General features: G+C 30.9%; 1 long non-coding RNA gene across 1 annotated transcript in view; it reads left to right on the top strand.

The window, feature by feature from the left end:
• LOC141553623 (uncharacterized) overlaps nt 1-20,487 on the top strand; it is a 255,257-nt gene that overhangs the window by 7,458 nt on the left and 227,312 nt on the right. Inside the window, exon 2 of the long non-coding RNA XR_012485552.1 lies at nt 15,695-15,730. This is a non-coding gene — a long non-coding RNA (uncharacterized LOC141553623). The remainder of the gene's footprint in view (nt 1-15,694; nt 15,731-20,487) is intronic.

Raw genomic sequence — 20,487 nt, 5'->3', positions numbered from 1 at the left:
GTATAACCTTGTGTTTTAAAAATAATGATTTCATACATAAATATATAATGTATTATAAGTGTACACACAAACATACATATAGACATATACATAAATATATACACACATATATAAATATGGTTATTTGTGTTAATGTATAGTATTATTTTAAGTCATTAAGTAACAAAAACAATGATACTATAAGAAAAAATCACCAGTGATTTTGTTTTGCTAAAGAGATAAAATAAAATATCCAGTCTAACAAGGTCCTTCTTGTTGTCTTCTAACCATCCAGGCTTGTTTCATATTATTATCAAATTTGAGCTATAAATTGTTATTCTTTATAAATTTACATAAAGTATTTTCTTTAAGTATTTCACCAGCATCATTTATGATACATATAATTATTTTTTTCTTTCTTTTTTTTTTTTTTTTTTTTCTGGGGCTGGGGTTAAATGAGTTGCCCAGGGTCACACAGCTAGGAAGTGTTAAGTGTCTGAGACCAGATTTGAACTCGGGTCTTCCTGAATTCAAGGCTGGTGCTCTATCCACTGCACCACCTAGCTGCCCCTACATATAATTTCTTAATGCATAACAAGAAATTGTTATGATATTTTAGAAGTTAGCTAGTGTCATGTTACTAGAACATTTTCTTTAATGCCAATTTTATGAGTTTAGCATGAAGGAAGAATGAATTGCAGCATTAATCTAAGCAGTAGTTGGAAAGTGAATTATAGAGAAATATTCTCGTCTCCTTTTAAAACACACACAACACACACACACACACATATATATATGTATATGTATATATATATATATATTCTCATTAAATATGCTTTTAAAATCCCTAAAAAACCATAAATCACCATCACAACCACAATAACCAAAATCATCACCAACAAAAGACTTCAGTTGTCTTTTTCATCCTCTCAAGCTGACACAATTTTCCTACCTTTTACTTCCAGACTCTATGAAAGAGTTATCTCTTTCTCTCAATGTTTCCACTCTTCATTCTCTCCTGTACTGCTTATGAAAATTTTGACTCCACTTTTGTACTGAAATTTTCTTTCAAAATGTGAATGCTAACCAACTAAATTCAATGGGCAATTCCAAGTCTCCATTTCCCTTGATTTCTCTGTAAATTTCATATGTTCTGTCACACAAATGATGGCTTCCTATTTTTATACATGTTTATGCAGCCTATACACCTTTGACTTCTGTGATACTATTCTCCTTAGTTCTCCTATTTATATAATTACTCCTTTTAAATATGCTTATATAACACAAAGTGGGTACGTGACCTAGAAATTAATGATCACACCATTAGAAAACATAGACATTATCTCTTTGCTGATTCTTCATATATTAACGACATCTTAAACATGAGGGTCAGTTAAAAGTTTTTCTTCAATTACCTTTTTTTTTTTAACATATAATCTCTTCCTTGTAATCTCATCAATTGATATGTGCTTGACTATATAAATTACAACAACACAGTTCAAATTTGTGTAGTCATTAGACATTTCAAAATTTTTCCCCTAACCATATCTTTCAGTAAAGTGTTTTCTCACTATATTTATATTTATGGATGAGAAAACTAAAACTGTGAGAAAATAAATGGTCTGTTCATGATCACACAGAAAGTGCATACCTGAATCACTATTCAAACTTAGGCCTACTGGGCTATACTTTACATTATAGTATATTTATAGAATCTCTAGTTTTTAGCTCTAAATCATAGACTTCTAGATTTAGAAATTATAAGAATTTTAATCCAATTCCCTCATTTTGTATTTTAAGAAACTGAGACCCATAAACATGTAAGTATAATTATTTTGCTAATAATAATAACACTTCAATTATAAATCACAATGTGTTTTATAATAATAATTTAAGATAGGCAGTATAAATATAGTTAGCCATTCTTATTTTCAGATTAGGTCAATTAGCATTTATTGAGATGAAAATATTTGCCCACATCTAATATGAAGGACTACAATCAGGGAAAGCTGATTATATTTGTCCCAGTGCTAAATAATTTGGAGGAGAAAAAAATGTAAAAGATATATATGATAAGAATATATAATTAAGTTCAAAACCCAATTAGCAAGAAGATTTAAATGATGCTACTTAATTCCTCCTCTCAAGTATTGTTGTCTTAATTACTTTTTTGTATTATTTTCACATTATGAATCTCAAAGTTGCTTGCTTAAGCAACTTATATGACATAAGCGAGGTTGTTTTTTTTTTTTTTTTTTTTTTTTTTTTTTTTTTTCTGTCTACCCTAGGGCAGCAAAACTTTTCTAGCTGCATTTCTAATATTAAATGCTAGGGAAAGTATTCCATCCCATGCTATCTTCTCTTATCTCTCTAAATACATGAATTTAAAATATTTGTAAGTATTCACAAAATCATAAAACCTTAACACTATGAGAAATTCAGTTTATATTTTATGTTAATCCACCTATCTTCAGGCATATGCCAACTTAAATCTCAGACAGCCTTACCATCATTAGACTATTCCTTTTGTCTGAGATTTATTGCTCTTACTAGAGTTTAATCTCATTTCTTCTTTCTCAAATTGTGAGGCGAACTTTATTGTCCTTTTTGGGTTTTTTGATTTTATTTCCCAGAGACCCAGAACTCCATTAAATTCTGAAGCCAGGAAACTTTGACACTAAATCCACCTTTTCCAAGTCCTAAAATAAAAGAATGCACTTTCTCTTGGAAGGAGCATCTGGTATGTTGGTGTTTGGCTGTCAAATGGCTTTTAAATATTCACTCAGCAGGTTATCTGCAATTTAAATGCCTTGTTATCATTAATAAGAGTTGTCAAAGAAACATATTAACTTGCTTTAGGGATTAATCCAGAGCTTTACAGACTGTATTTGTGCAAATAAGGCAAGCCCATAACATGAGCTACTCATTCCCAAATGACTGTATCTTCATTCTTCAAACAATTTGTTTGAACCAGAAGAGATTATGACTCATTTTTTAGTTTAATAAAAATAATTCTTCAAACATATGTTAATCAAAATACCACTAAAATGCTCATTCTGCACTCAGATTTATAAATTTGTATCAGTAAAAATCTACTTATTTTGTGTTAATGGAAATAAATTTCAGCTTCTCCTTGTCTTTACCTATAGCATATTCATATAAAGCATTTTATCTGTGCCTATTAAGGTGCAATACTCATCAAGAGCAAAGAAAATATAAGTTATGCTTTAATTTAGTTACAAGTTCACTTGGTATTGTAAAAACTACTATTTTAAACAATGTAAATGATAGAAATAACTATTATAATTGTTAAAAGAAATTCCATTTCAGTTTAGGTTAACCTAATGAACTAGTAAAAAATGGTCCATTTAAAAGAAAAAAAAAATAAGATGTTCTTTTGTACTTTTTTACTGTTAAATTTTTAAATAAAAATATATTACCTCAAACATGGAAAATATTTATGTATAATTTATTTTTTTTACAAAACAATTTTAGCAGATTCTTAAAAATAAATTTCTATTTTTAAAAGGATTAAAAAAAAAAACTCAGTGGATTCAATAAAATTTAACAGAAAAGTAGACAAGGACTGTGGACTTTAAGTCAATGACCTGGACTAAAATCTCTAACTATGAGATATATTGCATGTATGACTTTGAATAAGTTTAACTAATCTCTCTAGACTTCTATTTGAAATGAGTTTGATATCCTTCAAAATTGCTAGCAACTCTAAGTCCTGTATCTGAGTTGTTCCCGATGTAACTAAAGGACTGAAAAGTCAAATTCAAAAATAGCCATCAATCAAATCAAACAGTTCAATCAAATTACCTGTTTTTATTAGGATTATTTTGCATTTGACAGCAGCTATTGATGAGCAATGTTCATTATTGAGAGAAATCTTAGAAGTTCTAAAAGACACTTTGAAAGCTATGTGGTATTAGAATTATAATGACTATAACTTTAAATTAAAAAGAACAATTTTGATAAGTTAAGCAGTTATGACAGCTAAATGCTGACCACTAAGAGTCTTCTTTTATTTAAATGTAATAACTTTTAAATTCTTAACTTATTAAAACAAAGTAATTAATTCTCATATTTTGCTTTGTGACATTTCTACATTCAAGAGTGGAGATGGGGCTGAAAGAAAATATTTTTTCAACTGAATTTCCTTGTCCCAGGGCAAAAGAACTAGACTTAATTATATTCTTGTCATGTTGCTCTCCTTCTCCTTGTCTTTACCTGTATTATATTCATATAAAGCATTTTATCTGTGCCTATTAAGGTGGAAAACTTAACAAGAGCAAAGAAAATATAAGCTATGGTTTAATTCAGTTACAAGTTCACTTGGTATTGTAAAACTACTATTTTAAACAATGTAAATAAATGATAGAAATAGCTATTATAATTTTACAAGAAAATAATTTCTCAATTAAAAAAATGTTAACTCCTTTAATTATGGCAATACATTTGCTAATTACCTGTTTGAATGTATAAGGTAAGTTTAATCTTTGTATCCTTGAGTCTTTTTCTCCTTAGGTAATAAATACTTTTTCACCCTAAACAGTTTGACTAATAATAATATATTAAAAGTTGATAACGAACATGATAATATCAATATTTTTTTATTTATAATATGTGATTAGGATTTTATTTTCCATGATCAATAGAGCTTCATCTTGCCAAATTAAATAGAAATTTGAAAGTCTTGCCATAAACACAGAATTTTTAAACTAAGTATATACTTGAGTAATAGAGTTATGAAAATATTAATCCCTCATAATGACTAAATCCTATATTGCAATATAATATTCTTGGCCAGAAGGCTTCAAATCATTCTCTGACTGCTACTTTGGTGACATAAATGGAACATTTATTTACTTAGTTTAAGTGACTAAAATATGTTCAAGAAAGCTATTAAATTTTTTGATTAAAAACAAACAAACAAACAAAAATTATTTATTTATATATTTTTTTTCCTGAGGCAACTGGGGCTGAGTGTCTTGCCAGAGTCACACAGCAAGGCAGTGATAAGTGTCTGAGACTAGAATTGAAATCAGGTCCTCCTTACTTCAAGAAGGATGCTCTATTCACTGCACCACTAGCTGCCTCTAAAAAAGTCTTTTGATAAATTTAGAATGTTTTCTGCTTTGTTCATCCTAAATGCTAGGTCCTGTCTAACTTATTTTGCTCAGTCACTGAAATGAATATTTCAGTAATTTAATACTTCTCCTGTGTTTACTACCCTGTTCCTGCCATTCCATGACTACTTAACATGAACTCTTAGCATTGGTCCATTTTCCAAGACTATTTCTTCTAGCTATTTCTCTAAAATTATATAGTCCCTATATTACTACAGTCTGTTTCACTCATTACTATATTTATGATTTAGTAGGACAAAGTAAGACATTCTATTAAAAATGCATCAAAACAGTGGAATCAGTGAGTTGGTTTTAGATGAGACACTTTAGTATATCAAATTTCTCCTGTGATAGTCTCAGATTCCATTTCAGTTTTTTGAATGCAAAGATGTTCCATATCTCAGTGCTATAAATTGATTCTTTTAAAATATTAGCATTAAAAAGATGGTATTTTGCCTTCATGGGAAGTTTGGGGTGAATGAGAGCTTTTTAATTTACTAAAAACAATCCAGACACTTGTCTTTTTATCTATAGGGCAATTTCATGGTTCATTTATATTGACAATCCAACATAGACTTACTATTAAATTCTATTGGATAGCCATCCAAATATATGCTGAATGGGTTGAACATATTCTTTATTTATTTGTTTTTGTCTGTATGAATGGACAGAAAAAACTTCCTTGGGCTTGATGCAAGAAAAACAATGGTGACCTTAAAGTTGAATCTGAGGGACCATACCATCCATAGAGAATAATTCATTCTCCTGAACTCTACTTTATTTATTTTTTATATAAAGCTTTTTAATTTCAAAATATATGCATGGAAAACATTGACTCTTGCATAGGTTTGTGTTTCAGATTTTCTCCTCCTTCCCTCCACCCCTTCCCCTAGATGGCAAGCAATCCAATATATGTTAAACATGTTAAAATATATGTTAAATCCAATATGTGTAAAGATATATATACAATTCTCTTGCTGCACACACACACACACACACACATACACACACACAAATCAGATCAAAAAAAGAAAGTAGTTGAGTAAGAAAACTAACTGCAAATGTACAACAACAAAAAGAGTGAGAATGTTATGCTGTGATCCACATTCACTTCTTACAGTTCTCTTTCTGAGTGTAGATGGTTCTCTTCATCATAAGATCATTGAAATTGGCATCAATTGTCTTATTGTTGGAAAGAGTCATGTGCATCAGAATTGATCTTTGTATAATATTGATTTTGTTGTGTACAGTAATCTCCTGGATCTGCTCATTTCACTTGTCATCAGTTTCTGTAAATCTCTCCAGGCATTTCTAAAATCATACTTAGATCATTTCTTAGAGAACAATAACATTACATAACATTCACATACCATAACTTATTTAGCCATTTGCCAAGTGATGGGCACCTACTCAGTTTCCAGTTTCTTGCCACTACAAAAAGGGCTGCCACAAACATTTTTGTACATGTGGGCTCCTTTCCTTCCTTTAAGATTTCTTTGGGAGATATTAAATAGAAGATACACAGTAGAAACACAGCTGGGTCAAAGGGTATGCACAGTTTGAAAAATTTTTAACACTGTTCCAAATCGCTCTCCAGAATGACTGTGCCCATTCAGACCTCCACCAAGAATGTAACAGTGTCCCAGTTTTCCCATATCCCTTCCAACATTCGTCCTTGTCTTTTCCTGTCATCTTAGCCAATCTCAGAGATGTGTAGAGGTATCTCAGAATTGTCTTATTTTGCATTTCTATGATCAATAGTAATTTAGAGTACCTTCTCATATGATTAGAAATAGTTTTAATTTCTTCATCTGAAAACTGTTTCTTCATATCCTTTGACCCATTTATCCACTGGAGAATGACATAAATTCTTATATATTTGAGTCAATTCTCTATATATTTTGGAAATGAGACTTTTATCACGACTTTTAAATGTAAAAAATGATTTACCAGTTTGTTGCTTCCCTTCTCATCTTGTCTTCTTTAGTTTTGTTTGTACACAAACTTTTTAACTTAATATAACCAAAATTATCTATCTCGAGTTTAGTTATAAGTGCTAGTTTGTCTTTGGACATAAATTCCTTCCTTCTACACAGATCTTTGAAATTCTCCTATATTCCTCTAATTTGCTTATATTATCCCACTTTATGTCTAAATCATGAACCCATTTAGATCTTAAAGGTCTGTGGTATTAGGTATGGGTCCAGCCCTAATTTCTTCCATACCAGTTCCCAATTTTCCCAGCGTTTTTTTCTTTTTTTTTTTTAATGGTGAGATCTTATCCCAAAAGTTCGGGTCTTTGGGTTTGTCAAACACTAGATTGCTATAGTTATTGCCTATTTTGTCCTGCGGTTCCTAACCTATTCCACTGATTGATTACCCTATTTCTTAGCCAGTACCACATGGTTCTGATGACCACTGCTTTATAATATAGTTTTAGGCCTAGCACAGGTAGGCCTCCTTCCTTAGCATTTTATTTTCCATTAATTCCCTTGAAATTCTTGACCTTTTGCTGAACTCTACTTTAAATCTCTTCCATTACAGTAATAGATGTTTTTGATAAGCATTTAATTATTTATACATCACTTGAAGATAAATATGGGGATAATAATGGTAATAATATCAATGATAATAATAAACTATTAACACTATGTCCCAGAAATTATGTTGAATACTTTATAATTATTATCTCCACTATCATCTCATACATTATGAATAGATTAATATTATTGTTCTTAAAGGTGAAATATTTTGGAGGTACCAAGGGAATATCCAGGCATGAGTGCAGTGATATCCCAATAAAAAATAAAGTTGATTTCTATTTTGAATGCTAGAGAATTAAAAATACATGAGTAAATGAGCATCTAAATCTCAAGTAGTTGTACTGCACCCTTAATTGAGACAGTTTGCAACTATGTTGGGAACGGATCATTTATTGATTCAGTAGACTTCTTAAGTATTTACCAAGATAGAGTGATGTAAGCCAAAGAACTAAACTCAGAACTGGAAAAATCTGAGTTCAGGTTCAGGCTCTTGCATGTGCTTTTCGTGCGATAGGAAAAATTATTTTCTTTATCTGCCAGAAAATTTCCTAATACCATGAGTTTTAGAGCCTATATTAATCTTCATTGTTAAAGAAGGCTTGTATATTGGGAAACCCTGACACCAATGAAAACACAGATTAAAAGAATACAATTAAGATTACAGACACAATGAAATATAACAAAAAATAAAATCTGGAAATAGGATTTTTACTTATTTCATAATTCATAATCTAATGATAGTAATAAAATACATGTACAGAAAAATATACAATAGACAAAGGAATGAGTTCCTAGGAAGCATACAAATCACTATAAAATCAGTTAAGGAGAAATGTTCAAAGGAGTGAAAGTAGAGAAATTTTATAGAAGAAATAGTATTGATAGTGTCCAATGGTATGTTTTATGTTGCTAAAAGAGGGAATAAAATGGAGAGAAGTTGTTACATGTGTACAGAAAATTAGTGTTTCAGAAACATTTGCCATTAACAAGTAGATGACCTCAAGGAAGCCATTTCACCTTACTTTTCTCATTTTTAAATAAGATCACCACATGTAAAGATCTCTAAGATTCCTTTCAGTTCTAAAATTGATTCATTCCAATTAAGGTAAAGAAGAGGACATCTCAGATACAGAAGAAAGTGTGAACTAAAGAGTAACCTGTCAAAAGATAGGATGAATTTGGAAGGGTGCCCAGAAATCTTTTTTTGGTTGGATCATAGAGTATGTGAGGGAGAATAAAAATATAAAGCTGAAAATAATTTATAAGCACATTAGTGGAGGGAGGAGAGAGAGATTCCTATAGACTTCTTTAACTACATATGTATGTATAGCTCTCTATATTTAACACATGCACATTCATTTATCTGTGTGTATAGATTTGTATGTACATTGTATAAATACTAGATTCACATTTATATATTATGTTATGCATACAAGTATACATACTATATTTATTCATATATATGCATATATACATATATACATTCTGTTATATATATTTATGTTTTATGTAAAAATATATATGGATCAAAACCTTCAGTATTCAGATTATAAATTTATAACTAGAAAGTACTTTAGAGATTAGTCAAATTCTTTTATCTTACAGTTAAGGACCTGAGACATAGGGAAATGAAAAGATTGGCTTCAAGTTACTAAAGGTATACATCCAAAGCTTGAAGTCAATCCCAGGTCCTCTGATTTCAAATTTTGTATTTTTCCCAAAGTATCATGAATTTTCCTAATACAGGAGTTGTCAATCTTCATATGTTTAGGTAAGTAAATGAAAGTCATGCTTATTTCTTCCAATGGAATTGAGAAGATGATTTTAGGCAAAAGTATAAAATACTAACAAATGCTTTGTAAAAAATAAAAAATTGAACCAAAGTCCTCTTACCTTACAAAAGATATTAAATTGAACTTTTATGATGTTGGGGGCATGAGATGTTTATTTGAAAATTGAAAGTTTATATATCTGATAATTTAAAGACAAGAAAAAGATAAATCAGCCTTAAAGAAGTATAAAATAATGTTTTCTAAACAAAACAAAACAAATATATATTTTGACCTGGGTTTAATGGGTGAGAATTTTGAAAGAGTCTAGTCTTAATTAATGAAAAAAATACAAAGGATAGTGACCTAAAACTTCATTACAAAGCATCAGTCATCAAAACCATTTGGTTTTAACTGAGAAATTGAGTTATGGATCAATGGAATAGGTTAGATACACATGACACAATAATCAATGCGTATAGTAATCTAATATTTGGGAAACCCACAGACTCCAGCTACTGGAATAAGAACTTACTATTTGACAAAAAATGCTGGGAAAACTGAAAAATAATAAGACAGAAAGTTGTCATAGACCTCCTTCTCACACCCCGTACCAAATTATGATCAAAATGGGTACATGATTTGGTCATAAAGGGTGATACCATGAGCAAATTAGGAGAGAAAGAGATAATTTACCTATCAGATCTTTGGGAAATGGAGGACTTTATGATCCAAGAAGAACAAGAGCACATTATGAAATGTAAAATAGATAACTTTGATTACATTAAATTAAAAAGGTTTTGCACAAAGTCAACAGAAATAACATTAAAAAAGAAGTACAAAAGTGGGAACAATTTTACAGACATTATTTCTGATAAAGGTCTCATTTCTAAAATATATAATGAACTGTGTCAAATTTATAAGAATACAAGTCATTCCCTAACTGATAAATGGTAAAAGGAATATGAACAGATAATTTTCAGATGATGAAATTAAAGCCATCTATAATTATAATTAATTAGAGGAATGGAATTTAAACCAGTCTTAGATATCACCTCACACCTGTCAGATTGGCTAAGATGACAGGAAAGATAATGATAAATGTCAGAGGATAGGTGGGAAAACTGGGACACTAATATATTTTGGTGGAGTTGTGAAATAATCCAATTATTCTGGAGAATAATTTGGAACTATGTCCAAAAGACTATATAATTATGCATACACTTTTTTTTTTCAGCAGTGACACTACTGATTCTGAATCCCAAGGAAATCATAAAAGGGGGAAAAGGACCCACATGTGCAAAAATGTTTGTAGAAGCCCTTTTTGTGGTATCAAAGAATTAGAAAATGAGTATATTCCCATCAATTGGGGATTGTGATATATGAAGATAATGGAATATTATTATTTTATAAAAATGATGAAAGGTTTATTTTAGAAAAAGTCTGGAAAGATTTACAAGAATTGATGCTGAACAAAACAAGCATAACTAGGAATAAATTATATATGATAACAGCAAGAATATTTGATTACCAATTATGAAAGATTTGGTTCTTCTCAGTGGTTCAGTGATCCAAAACAACTCCTATAGACTGTGTATAGCAAATTTCTTCTGCATTCAGAAAAAAAGATCTATGGAGATCAAATATAGATCAACACATGTTAGGTTCACTTCTTCTTTTTCTGTTTTTCCCCTTCCCATGTTTTTTTCCCTTTTGTTCTGAATTTTTTTTCCCAACAGGACTCATAAAGCTAAGTATTAAAATAAACAAACATAAACAAATAAATTAAAAGGAAAAAAAATACTGCCCTTGCTTTAATAACTTGAAATTAATATGCTGATCAAAATATTATTTTTAGTTAGAAAATTCCAAGGGCACAGATTCTTCATTTTAGACAATAGTAAATAGAAGTTCAGTTATCGGTAGATTTTTTGGATATTATGGAAATACCTTAATTCCATTTTGTTTACTCAAACATGATATTCATCATCATAATGTATCTATCTTTTAATTGTGCTATATTCTTACTAATTAGAAGATTTTTAGGCAGCAGCAGAGCTAGTTTTGCCTTTGCTTTCTAGCCAATTTTAGTTTTCAAAATACAGCTGCCTTTATAAACAATATGTGATGATTTAAAATGTTGATTCATTATGAATAAACAAAATTGAACTTCTTCACTAATATATTCTTCACATACACACAAACACATAGAGACAAACAGCTACTACTTGTTCATATGGAGGTTAATGTGAGGGAAGCCAATTTAGGGTGAGGAATCTGAACAGATAACATCTTGGGAAGAACCCATCTGAGGTATGACTTCTCTGATGGAAGTACAAAACTACTAATCAGTAGTCATTTCAAATGACTTCTTAGTTGACTCAATCAGAAGTATAGATTAGATGTGAACAAGGTCTAGAGATCATTCTTGAATCAATAGATTAGTCAAAGGCATTAAAACAAGTTACACCTTATGACACCTTGCTGGTCTTTAATAAAACAACAAGCTAATTTGAAAAACAGGAAACCCAGAAATTTTTCTACTCCATTCTATAAGCCACTTCTCATATTTGTAAGTCAATCTCTGCCAGCACCTCATAACATCCATAAATGCCAACAAAGACCTTTATGCTCATATGTTTTACATTTTTTAGAATATTTTTTCTAGTACCACACAAAGATCTTTTTCTTTCTTGTACCATAGAGAATGCTTTATACTTCTCTTTATGAACTAATAATGACCTATTATATTACATTTCTATTTAATTAAAGATTAAATTTTTGTATCCTTCTTTTATTTTTATATTTATTTATTTATTTATCTATTTATTTATTTATCTATTTATCTATCTATCTATTTATTTATTTATTTATTTATTTTTGCTGAGGCAATTGGGGTTAAGTGAGACTAGATTTGAACTCAGGAACTCCTGACTTCAGGGCTGATACTCTATCCACTGCACCACCTAGCTGCCCCTGTGACATACAGGTCTCTTTCCACTCTTTAGTATTTCTTTGGGATATAAGCCCAGTAGTAGTACTGCTGGGTCAAAGGGTATGCACAGTTTGATAACTTTTTGGGCATAGTTCCAAATTGCTCTCCAGAATGGCTGGATTCTTTCACAACTCCACCAGCAATGTATTAGTGTCCCAGTTTTCCCACATCCCCTCCAACATTCATCATTATTTGTTCCTGTCATCTTAACCAATCTGATAGGTGTGTAGTGGTATCTCAGAGTTGTCTTAATTTGCATTTCTCTGATGGAAATGGAAATCTTCAACATAAAGAAGATCCAACTCACTTCCAGTTGATCAATGATGGACAGAAATAACTACACCCAGAGAAGGAACACTGGGAAGTGAATGTAAATTGTTAGCACTACTGTCTATCTACCCAGGTTACTTATACCTTCGGAAGCTAATAATTAATGTGCAACAAGAAAATGGTAGTTACACACATATATTGTATCTAGGTTATATTGTAACACATGTAAAATGTATGGGATTACCTGTCATTGGGGGGAGGGAGTGGAGGGAGAGAGGGGATAATTTGGAAAAATGAATAAAAAAAATTACTCATGCATATATAATGTCAAAAATTTATAAATAAAATAAAAAAATTAGTGTGCCAACAGTGCAAAAGTATAAAAAAAAGAAAGTAGGCAAATTTAATTGGGATTGTTTCCATCTTAAGTATTTTCTTAACAAAATAAGCAGTACCAAATTTATTTTCTGAATTCTTTTCACAATATTTGATCATCAAGAGAAACTGCCAAGGTCATTTTCAACTATATAAAGAAAGCCTATTTAGAGTTAATCAAAACTAGAATCTACTACATAAAAACAAAAAAATAAAAAAGTTATCTATGTCATTGTATCTTCTCACATCAGAATAGGAATATAGAAAAAATGTTCTTGAAGAAGATATTCAGAAGTCATAGAAAAAAAAAAAAAACAATAACAACAAGAACATTTTCTGCAGATGGGGCTGTTATACAGAGAAGACAAGTCAATGTGAGGTTTGATATGAAGCAGTAAAAGACTATGTCTCATTGAATCTTTAAATCAAAACATAATTCTTAAGTTGGTCATCTAGGTGGTACAGTGAGTGTTGTACCTAGAGTCTGGAAGATATCTTTATGAATTCAAAGCTGATTTTAGACATTTAACAAGTTGTGTATCCCTGGGAAAGATAATTATCCTCAGTATCTTCAAATAAAATGAACTGGATAAGGAAATGTCATATCACTTCCGTATCTTTACCCAAAATGAGGGTAATCAGCCATCAGTAAGGGCATTATGTGAGTAGGTATAATAAAGGCTTTTAAGATTACACGTGGCTGTTCTTGAGCACACTATTGGTTATTAAACCATAGATTCAAGAGATCTTGGCCAGAGACCTTTGAAGGCCTCAGAGGAGGCGATCAGGGTAGAGTTGACACTGCAAAGGTCAGTGGTCAAAGGTACTCTGTTGGGCATAGGGTAGACTGGTAATAGTAACTGCCAGGAGGGCATGTTACAAATGCCTGACTGAAATGCCTGAACAACAACAACAATATTCTTGAGTCTATGTGACAGGTAACACAAAAAGAAAATTACCTTTTATTGTCTACCTACACCATTTCCCTCCCCCCATATAAACACAATATTAATTTTTAAAATTATATCATGCATTTGAATAATAGTATGCTCCAGATAATGTATGAAATTTAGGGAAATATTTTAATAGAATAAGTGTTTATATTAGTTTCAATCTGACAAAGGTGGCACCAGAATTTGTTTGCTGCCTTGTCATAGTAATTTGAAATCTTACAGTAAGGCAGACAAAAATAAATACAAAATATCTTGAATCAAGTTAAGTCAACATTTATTATTATATTTCCAGCATTATACCAACATTGATTACAAAGAGAGACAAAAGGAAAAAAAGACCAATGTTTAGGAGCTAAAAATGTAATAGAGAATCTTTTAAAATCATTTCTTCTTTAAATAGTATTGTAATTAATTTCTTAAAATATATATTTCAAATCTATAGATTATATTATATATTAAGAGAGAGAATATAATTTAAATTATCAAACAATTGATTCTAATATTCTAATTCCCAGCAAAATCTTAACACAAATGAATTTAAAATGTCTACATAAGCTGCATTTTCCTGAATGCTTTTGTTAGCATTGATGATATGATGCATGTTTTATTTTAAATTTAGAGATAAGACAGCTGGTGATATTTATTTCAGTATCCTCTGTGACTTTGCAATCCACTGTATTTGTTTGTAATAGTGATGACTTATATCAGGGTCACTTTGAACAAGGAAGTGTTGACTTAGCAGCACTTATTTGAAGATGGCTGTTGACAGAGGTGAATATGCAGCCTGTGACCACTGGCCAAGCTTTATCTGCTTTCTGCCTGAGCAGTAGACAGCTGCTACTCTGCATAATTTTTATGCAGAAGAGGGGAATACATTGTTCAGTTTTCTACTTGAGTTCACAAAGAGCCAATTCACATCTTACCTTTGTGCAGAATTTCTGAAAACACAGTAACAGTTAGATCTGACACATGCTTCCTCATTGCTTGAGAAATGTAAAGGAGAAAAGCTGTAAGAATTAGGAATATGCTTTGGTTGTTTTTTATACCTTTTCATCAAATAAGCATGAACCAAATGAAGAGCAACCCCAGGTTTGTTTTTGCATAATCTGTACCATGTTTAGACTGCATCTGGCTAATACACAAAGAACTAGCTAATATACATACTTTGGGAAGAGAAACTAAAATGTATTTTATATATTATTAAAATAATGTATTAATTTAATTTGTGACTTTTTCATATATTACAAAGCAATCTCTGTGCACTGTATTATTTAAGCCTTACAAGAACACATTGAGGTAAGATGTAAACATATCATTATCTGAGCATCAGAAAGTAATTTGTCCAAGGTATCAGCAAATTAAGTGGTAGAACTACAATTTAAACAAGTTTTCTGAGGCCAATGCCAATTTTCTTTTTTTTTTTCTCACTAATTTATTTATTTTATGTTAAACATGGTAGAGATACATATTAAATCCAATATATGCAAATATATTTATATAATTATTATGCTGCACAAGAAAAATCAAATCAGTAAAAAAAAGAAACAGAATAAAATATAAGCAGGCAACAAAGAAATGAATGAAAATGCTATATTGTGAATGATATTCATTTCCCATAGTCCTTTCTATATTGGACTATAATTTTTTTTCTCTGTTTTTTTCCTACCTGCTTTAGGTACCAGTACCATGGCTGTGTCATAAAAGGAGTTTGGTAGGAATTCTTTTTTTCATATTTTTTTTCAAATAGTTTATGTAGTATTGGAGTTAATTACTAAAGCTTTACATGTTTGGCAGAATTCACATGTAAATTCATCTGGCCCTGGAAATGTTTTTCTTAGGAAATTGGTTAATAGTTCAATTTTTTTTCCAAACATAGTACTATTTAAGTCATTTATTTTTCTTATGTTAATCTGGGCAATTTATATTTTAGGGTTTTTATATATATATATTTTTTATTATTATAGCTTTTTATTTACAAAACATGCATGGGTAATTTTTCAACATTGAATCTTGAAAAACCTTCTGTTTCAACTTTTCCCCTCCTTCCTCCCACCCCCTCCCCTAGATGCAGGTAGTCCAATAAATGTTAAATATGTTAAAGTATATGTTAAATACAATATATGTATACATATTTATACAGTTTTCTTCCTGCACAAGAAAAATCATATTTAGAAGGAAGGTGAAAACAACCTGAGAAGGAAAACAAAAATGCATGCAAACAATAACAGAGAGTTGAAATATTATCGTCCACACTCATTTCCCATAGTTCTTTTGCTGGATGCAGCTTGTTCTCTTCATTACTGAACAAATGGAAATGATTTGGATCATCTCATTGTTGAAGAGAACCACATGCATCAGAATTGATCATCATATAGTATTGTTGCTGAAGTGTATAATGATCCCCTGGTTCTGCTCATTTCACTTAGCATCAGTTCATGTAAGTCTCTCCAGGCCTCTCTGAAATCATCCTGCTGGTCATTTCTTACAGAACAATAACATTCCATAACATTCATATACCACAATTTATTCAACTATTCTCCAATTGATGGGCATTCATTCAATTTCCAGTTTCTAGCCACTGCCAAAATGGCTGCCACAAACATTTTTTGGGCAATCAATGTTTTGTAGGTATTCCTCCATTTCACTTAGATTATCAAACTTATTGGCATAGTGTTTGGCAGAATAACTTTTAAGTATTGCTCTTATTTCCTTTTCATTGGAGGAAAGTTTTCCCTTTTCATTTTTGAGACTTTCTGATTTTCCTTTTTCCTTTTTCTAATCAAATTAACTAAAGATTTGTCTATTTTGTTGCTTTTTCATAAAATCAACTGTTTTATTTATTAATTCAATAGTTTTTTACTTTCAATTTTATTAATCTCTACTTTTAATTTTAGGATTTCAAGTTTGGTATTTGATTGAGGAGTTATTTTGTTCTTTTTCTAACTTTTAAAATTACAATTCCAATTCACTGAACTTTTCTCTCTCTATTTTAAGCTAGAAAGTATCTAGAGATATAAAATTTCTCCTTATTACTGCTTTGGCTGCATCTCACACGTTTTGGTATGCTGTCTCATTATTGTCATTCTCTTGGATGAAATTATCGATTGTGTCTATGATTTGCTGTTTCACTATTCATTGCTTAGGATGAGATTATTTATTTTCCAAATATTTTTTGCTCTATTTTCCCTTGGCTATTCATTAAATGTAATTTTTATTGCATTGTAATCTGAAAAAAAATGCATTTACTATTTCTGCCTTTCTGCATTTGATTTTGAGGTCGTTATGCCCTAATATATCATTAATTTTTGTATAGGTTCCATGAACTTCTGAGAAGAAAGTGTACTCCTTTCAGTTGTTTTTTTTCCCAAAGAACTACCATATAACTTTTCTAGTATTCTATTTACCTCCTTAACTTCTTTTCTTAATGTGTTTTGGGTTTGATTTACCTAATTCTTAGAGTGCAAGGTAGAGATCTTCCACTATTATAGTTTTGCTATGTATTTCTTCTTGCATCTCTCTTAACTTCTTCTTTAGGAATTTCCATGGGATACCACTTGGTGCTATTTGTTTAGTACTGATATTGCTTCATTATCTATAGTACCTTTAGGAAGATATATTTTCCTTCCTTATTTCTTTTAATTAGGTCAGTTTTTTGCTTTTACTGGAACTGAGATAAGGATGGCTACCCTTGCTTTTTTACTTGACTTAAAGCATAATAGATTCTACTCCAGCCTTTTAGCTTTACTCTGTTTGTATCACTGCTTTAAATGCATTGCTTGTAAACAACATATTGTAGGATTCTGTCTTTAATCCAGTTTGCTCTTTGCTTACGCTTTATGGGAAAGTTCACTCCATTCACATTTATGGTTAAAACTACTAATTCTGTATTTGCTGCCATTTTATTAACCTCAAATTATTATTTTCTCTTTCCTTCCTCTTATGAACAACCCTTGCATCAAGCAGCCCTCTCCCTTTAAAGTTCCTTCCCCTTTCTTATACTTTTCTCCTACTATTTCTGTTTTTCCTTCTATTTAGCCTATACTTTCTCTTTTCCCCTTTCTCCTCCCACTTTTCTATAAGGGGAAGAAGTTTGTCAATGAAACCAAATATGTCTCATATTTTCTCTTTGAGTTAAATCTGATGAGAGTATGATTCACACAATGTTTATCCTCCTCCCTTCTTTCTGTGAAATATAATCCATTCCCTTTGCCTCTTCCTGAGATGTAATTTCCCTCATTTTACCTCTATTTTCCCCTTTTTCACGGTTCAATCCCCTTTCTACCTTTATTTTCTTTTTGATATTATAACAGTAAAATCAAATTATGCATGCACTCTCTACGTATACCCATAATAGAAGTACAGTTCTCAAGAGTTCTTTTCTTTTTATCTTTTGATGCTTCACTTGAGTTCTATATTATATTTGTTCTGCTCTTTTTTTTTTTTTCATCAGAAATAAATGGAATTACACCTGTTTCATTGAATGTCCATCTTCTTCCCTGGAAGAAAATGCCCAGTTTAGCAGGGTAGTTTATTGTTGGATGCATTACAAGTTATTTTGTTTTTTAGAATATCAAATTCCAGTTACTACAATCTATTAAGTTGGATACAGATTGGTCTGGGGTAATCCTGATTGTGGCTTTTCAGTATTTGAATTGTTTTTTTTCTGACTGCTTTAATATTTTTTTTTTCCTTGGTCTGGTAGTTCTGAAATTTAGTCAAGATATTTCTTGGAGTTTTAATTTTTGTGTCTTTCAAGAGGTGTTTGGTGAATTCTTTTAATTACTATCTTATCTTCTGATTCTATAACATGAGGACAGTTCTCTGTTATGTGTCAGAACTTGAAACAAGGTGCTAAGTCAGGGGAATTGATAGAGACAATGGTTATTTAATATGGTGTTTAACAGTTCTCTAGTTTAGTAATGTACTTAGTACTTACAATATTTCTAGAAGATTCACACCTTTGATAATAGACCATATAAGCTCAGCCAAGCTCAGCCAGAAAGAGAACCAGGGAAGACAGAGACCAGGGTGGCAGTCCTCCTACCACTCCCACAGAAAACAAGGTACATTCATGAGGACCTAAAGAAGATGGCAGAAGCAGAGAAGACAAAGGATGGTGGCAGGTTCTTAAGCTCTTGGAACCTAGAAGAGAGATAGGCCTCTAAGAAAGCTAAGCTAGGCCCCAGGAAAGGAGACAAGACTTGGAAAGACACACTAAAAGAATTTGGACTTTAACACCTGGCTGAATTTGGGGTGATTACCAAACTGAAAGGAAGGCTACCTCCAGAGACACCAAGAAAATCCTAATAAGAGAATGTTACATTTTAGAGAGAATATTACAGTTCTCTTTGATGACTTCCTAAAAAATAGAGTCTATACTGGTTTTCTGTTTTTGTTTTTGTCATAATAGTTTTCAGGAAGTCCAATATTCCTTAGATTGCCTCTCTTAGATCTATTTCCCAGGTCAGTTGTTTTCCCAAGTAGGTATTTCACGTTTTTTTTTTTTTTTTTTTTTTTTTTTTTTTTTTTTTTTTTGCTTTGTTTTGTTTTGTTTTGTTTTCCCTATATTTTCTTTTTCTTTCTTTCTTTCTTTCTTTCTTTCTTTCTTTCTTTCTTTCTTTCTTTCTTTCTTTCTTTCTTTCTTTCTTTCTTTCTTTTTTTTTTTTTTTTTTTTGGTTTTGCTTGACTAATTCTTGATGTCTCATTGAGTCATTCATTTCCATTTGTTCAGTTCTGATTATTAGGGAATTGTTTTTTTTTTTTTTTCATTTTCTTTCTTTATTTTTTTTTAACCTCTTTTTGTATTTATCCAATTGAATTTTTAAATAAATTGTTTTATTCTATGGCTTTTTTTTATTTCACAAATTATGGTTTTTTAAGATCTATTTTCCTTTTCTATTTCACAAGTTCTGTTTGTCTAAGAAGGTTTCCTTTCTCCATTTTGTCAAATCTATTTTAAAGAGTTATGAGCAGGCAGGGAAAGATGGCGGAGAAGACACACATGAATTTGTAAGCTCCCTTCTTCCCTCAATAGCAATTAGTTAAATCAGCCTCAAGAATAATGCTGGACTGTTAAACACCAAAAGGATTAGAAGCACAACTTACTAGCTGAAGAGAATCTGGAATTTCAACAGAAAAAGTCAGGTCTGAAGGGAGAAAAAAAAGATCAGAACAGACAGGGTTAGGTGCTAGCACACTGTGCCAAATGGCTGGGGAGAACTCTGGGATCAGAGAACCACTGAGATAGAGGAATCTGGTACAGGCTGATAGCTCTACTCTTCCTATAAAATAGCAGATCAGAAGAGAAATCAAGCTACTTTAAAATATAAAAAAGAACTCCACGGAACACTGTGGCTAAGCTGCAGAACTACCAAACTAAGGGAAAAATATTGCAAGCAGCAAGGAAAAAAACAGTTCAAATATAAAGGTGCCACAATAAGGGTCACACAAGATCTGGCTGCCTCCACA

Source organism: Sminthopsis crassicaudata, chromosome 1, assembly GCF_048593235.1.
Source record: "Sminthopsis crassicaudata isolate SCR6 chromosome 1, ASM4859323v1, whole genome shotgun sequence".
In the NCBI taxonomy this organism is placed as follows: Eukaryota; Metazoa; Chordata; class Mammalia; order Dasyuromorphia; family Dasyuridae; genus Sminthopsis; species Sminthopsis crassicaudata.
Note: the sequence above shows the minus strand (reverse complement) of the source record. Positions and strands in the feature narration are given on the sequence as shown.